The sequence below is a fragment of the Giraffa tippelskirchi genome, chromosome 2, assembly GCF_054371585.1.
Source record: "Giraffa tippelskirchi isolate mGirTip1 chromosome 2, T2T-mGirTip1v1.2.pri, whole genome shotgun sequence".
Classification (NCBI taxonomy): domain Eukaryota; kingdom Metazoa; phylum Chordata; class Mammalia; order Artiodactyla; family Giraffidae; genus Giraffa; species Giraffa tippelskirchi.
The window spans coordinates 154032170-154046699 of NC_137276.1; the positions used below are offsets into that span (position 1 = coordinate 154032170).

General features: G+C 38.9%; 1 protein-coding gene across 12 annotated transcripts in view; it reads right to left on the bottom strand.

Annotated features, from left to right (window-relative positions):
• The window catches only part of IGF2BP2 (insulin like growth factor 2 mRNA binding protein 2), a 164708-nt gene that overhangs the window by 123066 nt on the left and 27112 nt on the right, over window positions 1-14530 (bottom strand). The gene's annotated exons all lie outside the window — the stretch shown is intronic.

Consider the following 14530-nt stretch of genomic DNA (forward strand, 5'->3'; position numbering starts at 1 on the left):
ACTGCCCACCAGTAGGTGAATAGTGAAACAAATCAGTACAGAACAGTCAGCAGAGGTTAAAGTGAATGAACCAGATCACAGAAAATTCTCCTAGTCATGTTAAGTGAAAAAAGCAAGTTGCAGAATATTCCACTTAGTATAACAACATTTGTTTAAAACAACAGAACAACAAATGTTTCATTATGTGTTTTCTCTGGACACATATATGCATATGTAAAGGAAGAGAAAAAAATCTGCAATGACAGATATCAAAAGGAAACAGAGGCTACATCTGCAAAGAGATGAAGAGAAGTGGGATGAGGGGTGGAAAGTTAAAGGAGGATTATAATATTTTATCTATTTTCTTATTTTCTTAAAGAGAATGCATTCATGTATCTATCTACTTATGGGACAAATGTTTTATAAGTGGCTATGTGATTTCTTATACCAAATTAGTTGATGTAGAGAAAATGTAGTCAGAAAGGGTACAGAAAGATGGATAGAAAGTATAAAGACATTTGACAAACTGCAGGTTTTTAGAAATGAGTTTTGTTTGCATGGGCCATTTTCTACAATACATGCATACAGCTGGTATTGGGCTTAGTTTGCACTATTTAAAAATGTCTTCAAAAGTGGTATGTTCATTTTTCTCTGAATTTTTGTATTTCCTTCATTTGTCTATGATCTGAGAAAAAGCTATATATGTGATTGTTTCTATTGATGCATATCCCAGGTTTCTGGTTCAACAGACAATGATGCACACCAGCTAAATGAATAACTCACAAGCCTATGAATAATAGCAGGTTTAAAAAATTCTAAGAAGTAGGCAAAGCACATATTGTCCTGAATTTATAGCTGAAGAAACAGGCTCAGAAAAGTTGGGTGATGTGCCCAAGGACTCTCTACCTAGTAGATGGCAAAGCTGAACCTTGGCTCCCACTTGGTGATTCCAAGTCCTCTGTCCTTTCAACTGTACCATATTTGTCATGTCACCATTCTTAAATATGATATTTATGTACACTTCTAGGCAGTTTTTTAGATAGCTTCATATTGAAAATTCTGAGAAATATTAGAATTCAATATGTACACTTTGGGGATCTCATATCTGATTATTTGAGTTTCTTTTCCAATATCTTGCCTTGACAAGCCCAAGGAGATAAGACTGAAAAACGTACTACCGTCCTATTCCCATTATGAAGTAGAAAAAGGATGAATTCTAACTACTCTGAGTTTAAAAACCCATCTGTTCTAATTTATAAGGGGAAAAAATAGTATAAAAGTAGACAGATACTATACACCCATCATCTTTCAAGATTATCATAGTCCATGAGGAAAATCCTAAAGAGAGTGTAAACAGTGTTACAGAGTAGAAAGGAAAGGGAGAATCCAGTTCTCTATCCTTAATAAAGTGAAAGTGCAAGTCGCTCAGTCGTGTCCAACTCTTTGGGACCCCATGGACTAAACAGTCCATGGAATTCTCCAGGCCAGAATACTGGAATGGGTAGCCTATCCCTTCTCCAGGGGATCTTCCTGACCCAGGAATCGAACTGGGGTCTCCTGCAATTCTTTACCAACTGAGCTATCAGGGAAACCCCTCCTTAATAAAGGAAAGTGACCAAATACCTGAAAGCTTTTCATGGGAAATAGTCTCAATCTGACTAATAAGCTTTGTGAAGTTAAATTTTTCTTTAAAGTGTGAAGTTAACAAGGTTAAAAGCTCACACTGGACTTTAGATAACAAGATAAAACAACTGACTTCTTGATCCTCTTAAGCACTGTGGCTAGAGAGGAGCTACTCTGGACACACATGCATGCCTCTATTTATAGCAGCGAGCACCAAGTCTGATGGGAAAAGCTCCTAAACCATTTAAAAATCAAACTATTTTAAGTATCTCACAACTTTCTAAGAATTTTTTTTGTTTGTCTTAATATTGTTCCCAAAAGTTGGATCATAAATTGTATGTGTGTGCTTCTGCACGCATGTGTATGTTTACTTTTGAGAAATGTGCAAAATGAGGTTAGTGGGTTTGAAGCATTAAAGGCTCTACGGAAAGGCTCTAACCAGAGCTGCGTTTGTGGGATAAGGTCCTGGGGGCTCATGGTATGACTAAGAAATGAATTCACTGCCTAAAAAGTACTTTTTTTAAAAAAAAAGAATAAGGCAGAATTTAAATATTGTTAAAAAACATGAATCAAGTACAGCTCATTTCAAATATTAGGCATATTTCCCATAACCATTTAAAACATATACATACTGACTCTGGGAACTTGCTAAATTTAAACCCTGACTCAGTAGAGAAAGACAAGTCCTTCCTTTTTCTTTTGCGGAGGGAAGAATGGGAGAGATTGCCCCAGTAGAGAGGACTTTTAAAAACACCCTCTATGTGCCAAGAACTTCACATGCCAGGAACTTTTTAATTACATAGAGTATTACTAGCCCTCCCCACTTTCTTTTGAACACGTAAAAATCAGTTGAAGACATTTAAGACCTGCTTGGGATCACAACTAATTTCCCACATTGGTCTGTTTGACTATCCCTTCTCTCTATCACATTGACACTCTACCAGGCCAGTGGCACCATTTGTTTGCACTGGACAGTCCTAAAAGTGGTTTTACTAACCATCTCATCTCTGCTTGGAATTAATATTTTGATCATGTCTTTCTCTAATGTGCCATGTTTTTAAAAGTCACACTCATTTATACAGAAAGTTACATTACCACTCACTAATTTTAAAAAGAACACTTGAAAAGGGCTTTCCACCCCACCATGGCACTTACAAGGTGGTCATCAAAAAATGGTTATTCCCAGTAATTTCATTCCATCACTGGGAGCTCAGAATGTAAATTAATGGGCACAGCTACACTGGTCTTGTCTGAAAATAGCTACATGACTAACTGTGTCCACACAGTGACTAGAGTAAGTTAAAATACAAGACTCACGGATTGCAGAAACTCTGTAGAGGGGAGCCTCCATAAAGGTTGACTAGGACCCCAGGCTGAGAGCTGGGAGGTAGAGATCACTGGCTTTCTAGTTTCGTCACCAAATAGCACCCACCGAGATTTCTACCACCAATCTTGTTGTGATTATTGTTTTAAATTCTATCTTAAGAAACACATATGAAGAAGTTATGCAGTAGGAATTAACCACCTGTCAGCTGTGGGCCTTGTGTTATCAACTGGCAGGCTTGACTCAATTAGTAATTGTAATTAATTACATAACTTTTAGTTCACATTTAATTCCAGTAAAATGCCATGGTTAAACTAGGCCATTTATGAAAGTTTATGCATAAAGGGACAATTATCAGGTTAAAGGTTATCATACATTTGATTTAGATTTGAGATACACAAGATACTTATAATAAACCAAGAGTGGACCCTCTTGTTCCATGAACAGCAATAAAAATTAAGTGTGCCCTTCACATATATAGGTTTGGAACATTTGTATTCTCACTGAAAAGAGACTGATGCCTTTGCTCTAGAAAGGCCATGAAAGGCCTAATTCCACCCCAGCCTCAGCAGGGAGAACGTGATAGGCCTTTCCCGGACCACAGGGAGCCCTGCGGAGGTGAAGGGCTTACAGTGGTGGGAAGCCTCAGCGCTGCTGAGATTGCCACCATCAGCAAGTGGGGTTCTCATCCTTGAGGGCAGGACAGAGGGTTCTCAGAGAGCCCAAGCTAGCCATTGATTACAAACTCAGGGACATGAACCAGGGCTGTCACTTTGTCACTACAACCACAGGCCACTGCCTCTGCACCTGGTTCTTGGTTTACATCACTTTATGCGAAAATATCTCAGTTTTCAAGATCTGATTGGCCAAAGTGGCTAACACCTGTCTGTGCAACAGCTCAGCCCTGCTTCTCCATCTATGATATAAGTCTTCCCAGCAAATCAGAGTAGTGGGCTCAGGGTACAGGATGAATGTAGTTCATTCTTGTGGAATGTCAATTCCATGTAAAGTTTTAAAACATTTTTGATATGTTTATACTAAAGCAAACTCATATATAGTGCGGTCACATCACCAGAAACAGAAATGTTTAAGAAAAAATAATACAAGTTTTGTGTTCACAGAGATGACTTTGGTGGCTACCTCCCCATTCCCCTGGGGAATGTTGATAGAGACAACCAACATTGGTGAGGAACACTGGCCAGCTGGATCTCTATACTGCTTCTTCAGGCTCTAGGCTGGAATAGAAGCTCACTCTCCCCATACACTTTCAGCTCCCAGCCCAGCAGGAGGCACGAATCCTTGGCACTGCCTCTTTCATTATCCTCCACCACATTATGTTCTAAGTCAACCACAGGGCTGGGCACGACTACATCAGTACTGGCTAGGTTGTGAAGACTGTTCAGGGCACCAAATGCTGTATGAACAGCCCCTTGTTATCTATCATCATCAAACCTTGCAACAGTGGTAGAAAAACAAAGTGGTACTGGGGGTCAAGGTGAGACATGGGCAACTGTATCTACAGGAATGAGTGTGTGAGTGAGAACAGTTGGGATGAGGAAAACTAACAGAAAAAAAGGAGGCATGTGCAGAAATAGCAGCAGTACAGCCAGCACCAGAAACACAGTCACTAACCACCCCATCACATGCTAGGCACTGGAAACACAGGATACATAAGTCGAAGCCCTTGCCTGTGAGATAAGATCAGGATGACTTGAGTCTGATATTTCAGTGGCTGCTATCAAAATCTGTATATTATAAATCCAACTTTATTTTTCAGGTAATATAATTATATATCTGTGCTTTCTTTTCAATTTAGAGCTGGCTTAATGGTAAGGAGCCCATCCCCATGGAGATGAGGATTAGAGGTCTTTACACTCCAACACCTGCATTCATTTCATTGTGTCAATAACAAACGTTAAGAAAAAGTAAGAATCATGAGAATTCTAGTCTAATAAGCAAGAAGCATCTGTCTGCTGTAAGAGAGATTAACCATTTGACAAACTTCTTAAAGGTTAAAAAGAGGGTTTTTTTTAGATTTCCAGTGCTGTAGGGTTTGCTGTGAATGCAATTTCTGGACTGAATGGGTCACTGAACTGGATCAGAAGTTTCATTCATTCAACTATGCTGTAACAAGTTTAACGGATTGAAGACAATGTTCTAGATCCTCTGCTAAATGCTAGAATACTAAGAGGCTAGTAAGACATATGTCCTGTCTTCCAGAATTTAGTCTCAGGCAGTGTTTCACAAACCTTTTTTCACTACTGTTCCTTTAATGAGCCTAACTGTGTTGACATTTGCTCTCACTGCTCCTCCCTGCCTCCCCTCCCCCAAGAAATGTTAATGTCAGAGATACACTATACATCTGTTTATATAGTGTGGTTCTTTGAAAAGCTGCAAATTATACAGTATCTAAGATTTCTCACTCTCCAAAGACCGATATCACCCCAATTAGGAGCAATATAGCCCCATTCAGAATTCCTGATCTAGGGTAGATGTTTATATACCCCCCATAAGATATGTGGAAGGGTATGTACACACACACATTTTAAAATCAAACTATTAACCCATGGCTGATTCATGTCAATGTATGGCAAAAACTACTATAATATTGTAAAGTAATTAGCCCCCAACTAAAATAAATAAATTTATCAAAAAAATAAAATAAAATAAAACTATTGAAGGACTCCATGATTTTAAAAAAAAGGATATGGGATCTAAAACAGGGGTCAAAAAACTTGTTCTATTAAGGACCAGATTGTAAATGTGTATTTTAGTTTTTTGGGGCTAAATACCGTCTTTGTGGCATATTCTTCTTCATTTTGTTTTTGTTTGATTTGATTTTATAACCCTTTAGAAATATAAAAACCTTCCTTAATTCAAGGACCCTACCAAAACAGGCTACCGGCCAAATCTGGCCTGTGGGCTAGAGTTGCTGACTCCTGATGTACAGGGATAACAACTAATATTTTTTGAGATCCTACCATTTATTAAAAAGTAACTGTTTGTAGTATGGTGGTTGCCAGGAGCTAGAAGGAGAGGGAAATGGGGAGTTATTGTTTAATGGGTATAGAGTTTCAGTTTTGCAAGATGAAAAGGGTTTTGGAGATGGATGGTGACGATTGGTTGCACAATACTATGGATGTATTTAATACCACTGAATTGTACACTTAAAAATGGTTAAGAGAATAAATTTTACATTGTGTTTATTTTACCACAATAAAAAAATGGTAATTTTTTTTTAAAAGTTTAACTTCCATGTAATATTCACCCTAAAACCATATAAAGTAGATATCTTCATTTTATAGCTAAAAAATATGAGGCTAAAAGAGCTCTGACAACTTGCCCAACTTACAAAGCTGGCAACTAGAGTGCTGAGGTTTGAATCCTTGCCTGTCAGTTTAAAAGATTGAGCTCTTAGTCATTCTCACCATCAAGTACTCCTTTTATTTATTTTCTCCAACGGATGCCATATTTCAAAAGATTTTATCTGCTAAACAAACATCATTTACTAATAATTTGTTTTGTTTCTTAAACAGTTCTCCTAAAATACATATCTGACAATCAGAGCTTTAGATCCATTCATGGATCAGTCCATTCTTAAAAGAAAAGCTATACAGTGATATGATTTTATCCAAAACTCAAAGAAATTTGTTGCTCTAGATTTTCCCTTAAATTATAAGTATAAATTCCATGAGGGGATTTTCCTTCTCTCTGTTTCACGCCACTATCCTCAGTTTCTGCGACTGAGAGCAATACTTAGAAATTCAAAGAAATGCTCACACTTCCTTACCTCTGGGTCCTTTGCATTTAGGAGACCTCACAATGTATATGAAACAACAGAAGGCAGATGGAATCGAGAATCCCTTTCAGTGCTCAAGTTTTATGATTCCATGCCTCAATATACATATTTCAGTGGTACTCATTTAGTCAGTCAACCATAATTCTTGAGAACACACTATAGCACATGGTGCTAGTCTGTGAAAACACAGAATAAAATGGAAGAGAAACCTAAAGTTCATTTGGGTATAAAGTTCAGAACGGGACAAAAACTACAGAAGAAAGACTTTAAAAGATTTTCAATGAATTACGTAAAGAATTTTACCCAGTTGTTGAAACTGAGTCCCACATGAACTGAAAAAGCAAAACATTGCTATGGCTGCTTGTTTATAACAATTCGCTCACGTCAATGTCTGTGTGACCTCCCTGGGCAAGTGACACAAGCCTACCTTGTTTGTCCTCTCGGCTGTTTGAACTGTCTCAGACATATAACCTATGTCAGGTCAAGCAGAAATCTTCCCTAGGGGAAAGGGATTCTGTTTCTTCCCAGTCCTAAACTGTAAAGACATCTATAGATTGGCCTTCACCAGGGTACCACCTTCCATGCAGAGGAAGCCCGTCTGCAGTAAGAAAAAAAAATGAAGCCAACACTGAAAGACAGAGACAAAAGGTGGAGAGAAAGCAAGGAGGAGCCAGAGATACTCAGCTGTGTTCAAGTCCCTGGTGGGGAGGGAGGAGGGAGGGGGGTTCTGGAAGGGGAACACATGTACACCCATGGCGGATTCATGTCAATGTATGGCAAAACCAATACAATATTGTAAAGTAAAAAAATAGATAAATAAATAAATTTTAAAAAGAAAAAAAAACCCAAAAAACCACTTTATCCAGCTCATCCTGCAGTGTGGTTAAGTAGGCAAAACACTTCACTTCATCTAGCTTAAGCAAGTTTCTGTTACCTGCAACCAGGAATCTTAACGCATGGGCTGAGAAGTCTGCCTGACCTGGAAGGACCAAGTGCGTCATCCCAGAGCAAGTAGGCTAAAGGTAACCAGCTCCTTGGCTCACCCTGGGCTGTTCCTCATCCTTCCTCCACCTGGAGTTCTCAGCTGAGAAACTAGGTTAAACCTCTTCGCTATCAGGTGTGCTCAAATCTCTTAAACAGGCAGATCTGACATAATGTACTGTAAGTATTTTTGTTTTTAGACAGAAATGAGTAACCCAAAAATCCTCAAACAGAATTATTTTTATCTTGAAAGCCCCTTTACATTTTATAGAGCATCCAGAAACAAGTGTGAAAGAAGGCTTCAGGCTATACATAATAAAGAGCTTTCAGGGAACTGTTAAGAACATAATCCCTCCAAATAGCTCATGTAAGTTATATAATCTGTGGAAAGAAATCTTGCACCACAAAGAGAATGACAAGAAAAGTTTCATTTTCTTCCGACCCAGCCACCAGCCCAATCTCCCTTTATTTTGCTGATTTTGTAGTTTTATCATTTTCCATACCTTTCCTTCTCATGACTTTTTGTCCCCATATGAAATTAGATGAAACTATTCACCAGTAAATACTATCAATTTTACCTATGACTGGGGACCTATGAATAAAAACAATATGCAACTAAATTAATCACCAGGAAAAGCAATCTGTCACCCTAATAGAAAACTGAGAAATAATTAGTAGAATATTCTGGAAAGGTTTTCTTTAGTATCTCAGATTACTACTTTAAGACTTTAATAGAAGGTAAATAAGAATTATTCTCTAATCAAAGACTGTGTAAAAGCAAACTGCCCACATCATGTTTTTCACTTGTTTATTTTTAAGAACAATTCTGAATTGTAAAACTGACTCTTTCATCGCTGATATTCAGTGTAAGAAAAGAGACTTTGCCACCAGAAGCATAGGCTATTCCAAAGTCAGTCTATGCATTTCTAGAATAGCAGGAGTTTACAGAAAACAGTCCCACCAGACCCAGTGAAATGCCCTTCTGACGATGGTCCGATTATAAGCTCTAAGAGAGCAGGCCGTGAAATTGCATTGGTCCACTGCTCTGGTAGCACCTGGCACATAGCAGGTGGTCAACATATGTTTAGTGAAGAAGTAAATAAAGGGATCAGTAAGTAAATTCAAATTCCAGCGCTAATAAAGAGCTCAACATAAGAAAGTTGTTAAGAAACTGACAAAGATGAAAACAGAATGTAAAAGTTTCTCTCTTAAATTCAGCTTAATTCATCAAGTAGGCAGGTCCTCTGTGCCAGGCACTGGACTAGCAACTGCTGACACACAGATAAAGAAACAGAGCCAATGCATGTCAGAGTGAGCTGACATCACGGAGAGGCCCAACCTGCATAGGACCTATCAGCTTACGAGGAGGTTCACCTTTAGTAGGACTGTCAAGGTGGGAAGAAGGGAGAAAATACCATGAGAAACTGACATGATCTTTAAATAAACTTAAGTATCCTAACTAGCCATTACAATGTAAGCCCTAAAAGCATACAGTATCACACAACCTGTTTCCATAACATCATTTCTAGAGAATGATACATTTCAATAGGGATACTATAGTTCCAGGAACAAGTTCCACATTCCTAATTCTTCTCCTTTCCTCCCACTAGGGCTTTGCTCAGGCAGAGGTGCAGGGAAAGAGAAGGAATAAAGGGCAGCTTTAACAATGAGAGTTTTTCTAGAATGGGAAAATGAAGGAAAGGTGGGGGAGGCTGTAATATTCCTATATACATATAAATAATATGGCTCATCTGTGTGTCTGAAGATGGGAGTGGTTACAGCTTTAATTCTCTCACTATACCCAGGCGAACTTTCTCACACTGAATTCCATCTACTAAATTTATTACTATTATTGTCATCTGTTTGAATGAATGATCACATGGACAAAATCACTCATAAATTATTACAAATCCTGTTAAAAAGCAGATCATCACTTTATTGGTTTCAGATACCATCAAACTATGACCCCTCCAAACACACCAGATATATAGAATATCTAGCTAATTTTGGAACTGAGTATCAGCCTGTCCTTCCAATACCAATGGTAAAAAAAAAAAAAAAACATTATATTCATTTCACACAGGTGTTATCAAAGTTATAAACAATGATTCTCTAAAAACTGCAAGCTCTTTCTTCTATCCATCCATTTACCCATGGAACACCAGTTATGGGTCATTTACCATATTAGCCTTAGGAAAAAATATGGGGCTGGGGCAGAAGGGAGGGACACACAAAGGGATACACCCTCAACTAATAATATCAAGCGGCATTCTATTTCTTATCTTAACTTGTTAAAGTCTAACTGAATGACTAATGAGTACTCAGGAACGGGAAGAGGAAGATAAATGCAAAGTCCTATCCCATAATAAATTATAATACAAGTTAAAAGTAGATTAAGAGCCACTATTACTTATAAATACACAGGTACAAACAAAATGAGAAGAGTATCTGTCACACCATAGGCATTCCTGAAAAACCATAAATCGACCTACAAAGAACTATTCAGTTCAGTTCAGTTGCTCAGTCGTGTCCGACTCTTTGCAACCCCATGGACTGCAGCATGCCAGGCCTCCCTGTCTATCACCAACTCCTGGAGCTTGCTCAAACTCATGTCCATAGAGTGGGTGATGCCATCCAACCATCTCATTCTCTGTGGTCCACTTCTCCTGCTTTCAATCTTTCCCAACATCAGGGTCTTTTCCAAGGAGTCAGTTCGCATCAGATGGCCAAAGTACTGGAGTTTCAGCTTCAATATCAGTCCTTCCAATAAATATTCAGGACTGATTTCCTTTAGGATGGACTGGTTGGATCTCCTTGCAGTCCAAAGGACTCTCAAGAGTCTTCTCCAACACCACAGTTCAAAAGCATCAATTCTTTGGCACTCAGCTTTCTTTATAGTCCAACTCTCACATCCACACATGACTACTGGAAAAACCATAGCTCTGACTAGACAAACCTTTATCAGCAAAGCAACGTCTCTGCATTTTAGTATCTGTCTAGGTTGGTCATAGCTTTTCTTCCAAGGAGCAAGCGTCTTTTAATTTCATGGCTGTAGTCACCATCTGCAGTGATTTTGGAGCCCCAAAAAATAAAGTCAGCCACTGTTTCCCCATCTATTTTCCATGAAGTGATGGGACTGGATGCCATGATCTTAGTTTTTTGAATGTTGAGTTTTAAGCCAGCTTTTCACTCTCCTCTTTCACTTTCATCATGAAGTTCTTCAGTTCCTCTTCAGTTTCTGCCCTAAGGATGGTGTCATCTGCATATCTGAGGTTATTGATATTTCTCCCGGCAATCCTGATTCCAGCTTGTGCTTCATCCAGCCTGGCATTTCTCATGATGTACTCTGCATGTAAGTTAAATAAGCAGGGTGACAATATACAGCCTTGACGTACTCCTTTCCCAATTTGGAACCAGTCTGTTGTTCCATGCCCAGTTCTAACTGTTACTTCTTGACCTGCATACAGATTTCTCAGGAGGCAGGTCAGGTGGTCTGGTATTCCCATCTCTTTCAGTATTTTCCACAGTTTGTTGTGATCCATACAGTCAAAGGTTTTGGCATAGTCAATAAAACAGAAGTAGATGTTTTTCTGAAACTCTCTTGCCTTTTCTATGATCCAACAGATGTTGGCAATTTGATCTCTGGCTCCTCTGCCTTTTCTAAATCCAGCTTGAATATCTGGAAGTTCACGGTTCATGTACTGTTGAAGCCTGGCTTGGAGAATTTTGAGCATTACTTTGCTAGCATGCGAGATGAGTGCAATTGTGCAGCAGTTTGAACATTCTTTGGCATTGCCTTTCTTTGGGATTGGAATGAAAACTGACCATTCCCAGTTCTGTCACCACTGCTGAGTTTTCCAAATTTGCTGGCATACTGAGTGCAGCACTTTCACAGCATCATCTTTTAGGATTGAAATAGCTCAACTGGAATTCCATCACCTCCACTAGCTTTGCTCGTAGTGATGCTTCCTAAGGCCCACTTGACTTCACATTCCAGGATGTCTGGCTCTAGGTGAGTGATCATACTATCATGGTTATCTGGGTCATGAAGATCTTTTTTTGTATAGATCTTCTGTGTATTGTTACCACCTCTTCTTAATATCTTCTGCTTCTGTTAGGTCCATACCATTTCTGTCCTTTATTGTGCCCATCTTTGCATGAAATGTTCCCTTCGTATCTCTAATTTCCCATTAGAACTATTAGGTTGGTGCAAAAGTAATTGTGGTTTCACATTGTTGAACTTTGCCATCTGATATTGGAATACAACAGTCCATGGGGTCGCAAAGAGTAGGACACAACTGAGTGACTAACACTTTCACTTTTTCACTGGAATACATTCTTAAATAAATGTAGTTATGTTATATATATATCATTTTAATGTGCATTTCTCACTTTATGCTTTTTTGCTGACTTATTACTTGCTGTTTATTTTATACTTACTTTAGACTATAGAAATGATTCCCCCACACACACACACAAAAAAGAAAACAGTGACAGACTTTATTTTCTTGGGCTCCAAAATCACTGTGAATGGTGACTGTAGCCATGAAATTAAAAGACACTTGTTCCTTGGAAGAAAAGCTGCCACAAACCTAGACAGTGTATTAAAAAACAGAAACATCACTTTGCTGACAAAGGTCCATCTAGTCAAAGCTATGGTTTTTCCAGTAGTCATGTATGGATGTGAGAGTTGGACCATAAAGAAGGCTGAGCACTGAGGAACTGATGCTTTCAAAGCTAGAGAAGACTCCCGAGAGTCCCTTTGATAGTAAGGAGATCAAACCAGTCATTACTAAAGGAAATTAACCCTGAATATTCATTGGAAGGACTGATGCTTAAGCTGAAGCTCCAATACTTTTGGCCACTTGATGCAAAGAGCCAACTCACTGGAAAAGACCCTGACGCTGGGAAAGATTGAGGGCAGGAGGAGAAGGGGTCAACAGAGGATGAGTTAGTTGGAAGACATCATTGACTCAATGGACATGAGTTTGAGCAAACTCTAGGAGATAGTGAAGGACAGGGAAGCCTGGTGTGCTGCAGTCCATTGGGTCACAAAGAGTCAGACATGACTTAGCAACTGAACAGGAACAACAAAGAAATGATGTTAGACAAAAAGCAAATTCTAGTGATATTCTTATTCGAGTTCAAAATGAGTCATAAAGCAGAGGAGACAACTCGCAATATCAACACATTTGGCCCAGGAATTGCTAATGAACGTACAGTGCAGCAGTGGTCCAGGAAGTTTTACAAAGGAGACGAGAGCCTTGAAGATAGAAGCATCAGTCAGTTCAGACACTCAGTTGTTTCCAACTCTTTGTGACCTCATGGACTGCAGCATTCCAGGCTTCCTTCTCCATCACCAACTCCCAAAGCTTGCTCAAACTCAAGTCCATCAAGTCAGTGATGCCATCCATCATCTCATCCTCTGTCGTCCCCTTCTCCTCCTGTCTTCAATCTTTCCCAGCATCAGGTTGTTTTCCAATGAGTCAGTTCTTCACATCAAGTGGCCAAAGTATTGGAGCTTCAGCATAGTAGCCAACTATTGGATGTTGACAAAGACCAACTGAGAGCAATTATCAAAGCTGGTCCTCTTTCAACTACACAAGAAGCTGCTGAAGAACTTAACGTTGACCATTCTAGCATCACTCAGCATTTGAGGAAAATTGGAAAAGTTAAAAAGCTCGATAAGTAGATGCCTCATAAGTTTACCTCTAATCAAAAAAAATAATCGTTTTGAAGTGTCTTCTCTTATTCTACGTAACAACAACGAACCATTTCTCAACTGGATTGTGACATGCAAAAAAAAGTGGATTTTATACAACTGGTGATGACCAGCTCAGTGATTAGACCTAGAAGAAGTGCCAAAGCACTTCCTAAAGTCAAACATGCATCAAAAAAAGGGTCATGGTCACCGTTTGGTGGTCTGCTGCCTGTCTGGTCCACTACATCTTTCTTAATCTGGCAAAATCATTATATCTGAGAAGTACACTCGGCAAATAAATGAGATGCACTGAAACCTGCAATGTCTGAAGCTGGTACTGGTCAACAGAAAGAGCCTAATTCTTCTCCACAACAACACCCGATCACACATCACACAACCAACGCTTCAAAAGTTGAACGAATTGAGCTATGAAGTTTTGCCTCATCTGCCATACTCAACCTGACCTCTCACCAACCAAATATCACTTCTTCAAGCATCTTGACAACTTTTTGCAGAGAAAACACTTCCACAACCAGCAGGAAGCAGAAAATGCTTTCCACGAGTTCACTGAATCCTGAAGAACAGATTTTTATGCTACAGGAATAAATAAACATTTCTTGTTGGCAAAAATGTGTTCATTGCAATGGTTCCTATTTTGATTAAAAAGATGTGTTTTGAGTCTAGTTATATGATTTAAAATTCATGATCTGCAACCACAATTACTTTTGTACCAACCTAATAGTACTATTAGACTCTTATGATAGTTTCTGAACAACCTAAGACCGTCTTACAAGCAGCCTATTGCTCTTCCTCCTCTATCCCAGCTAGAATACTCGACTGTTCCAACACATAAAGCCACTGAGGAATTGTTCTACTCTTTGTAATGGTTGTCATAAACATGGCTCAATCATCACAAAACTGTTCAGATCTCAGCTTTACAGAGAGGAAAATTACAAACAGGGCCAGCGAGTGATTCTACTACTGCCTTCTTGAGTTGGAGACAATCTTTCAGTCTAAGTTACTAAATAGCACAGTTATATGCCCTCCTGTATTAAGAAGTATGGTATAGCAGAAAGTCTATACGCTTTACAGTCAAATCTAAGTTCAGGTCTAAGGTTTCTTG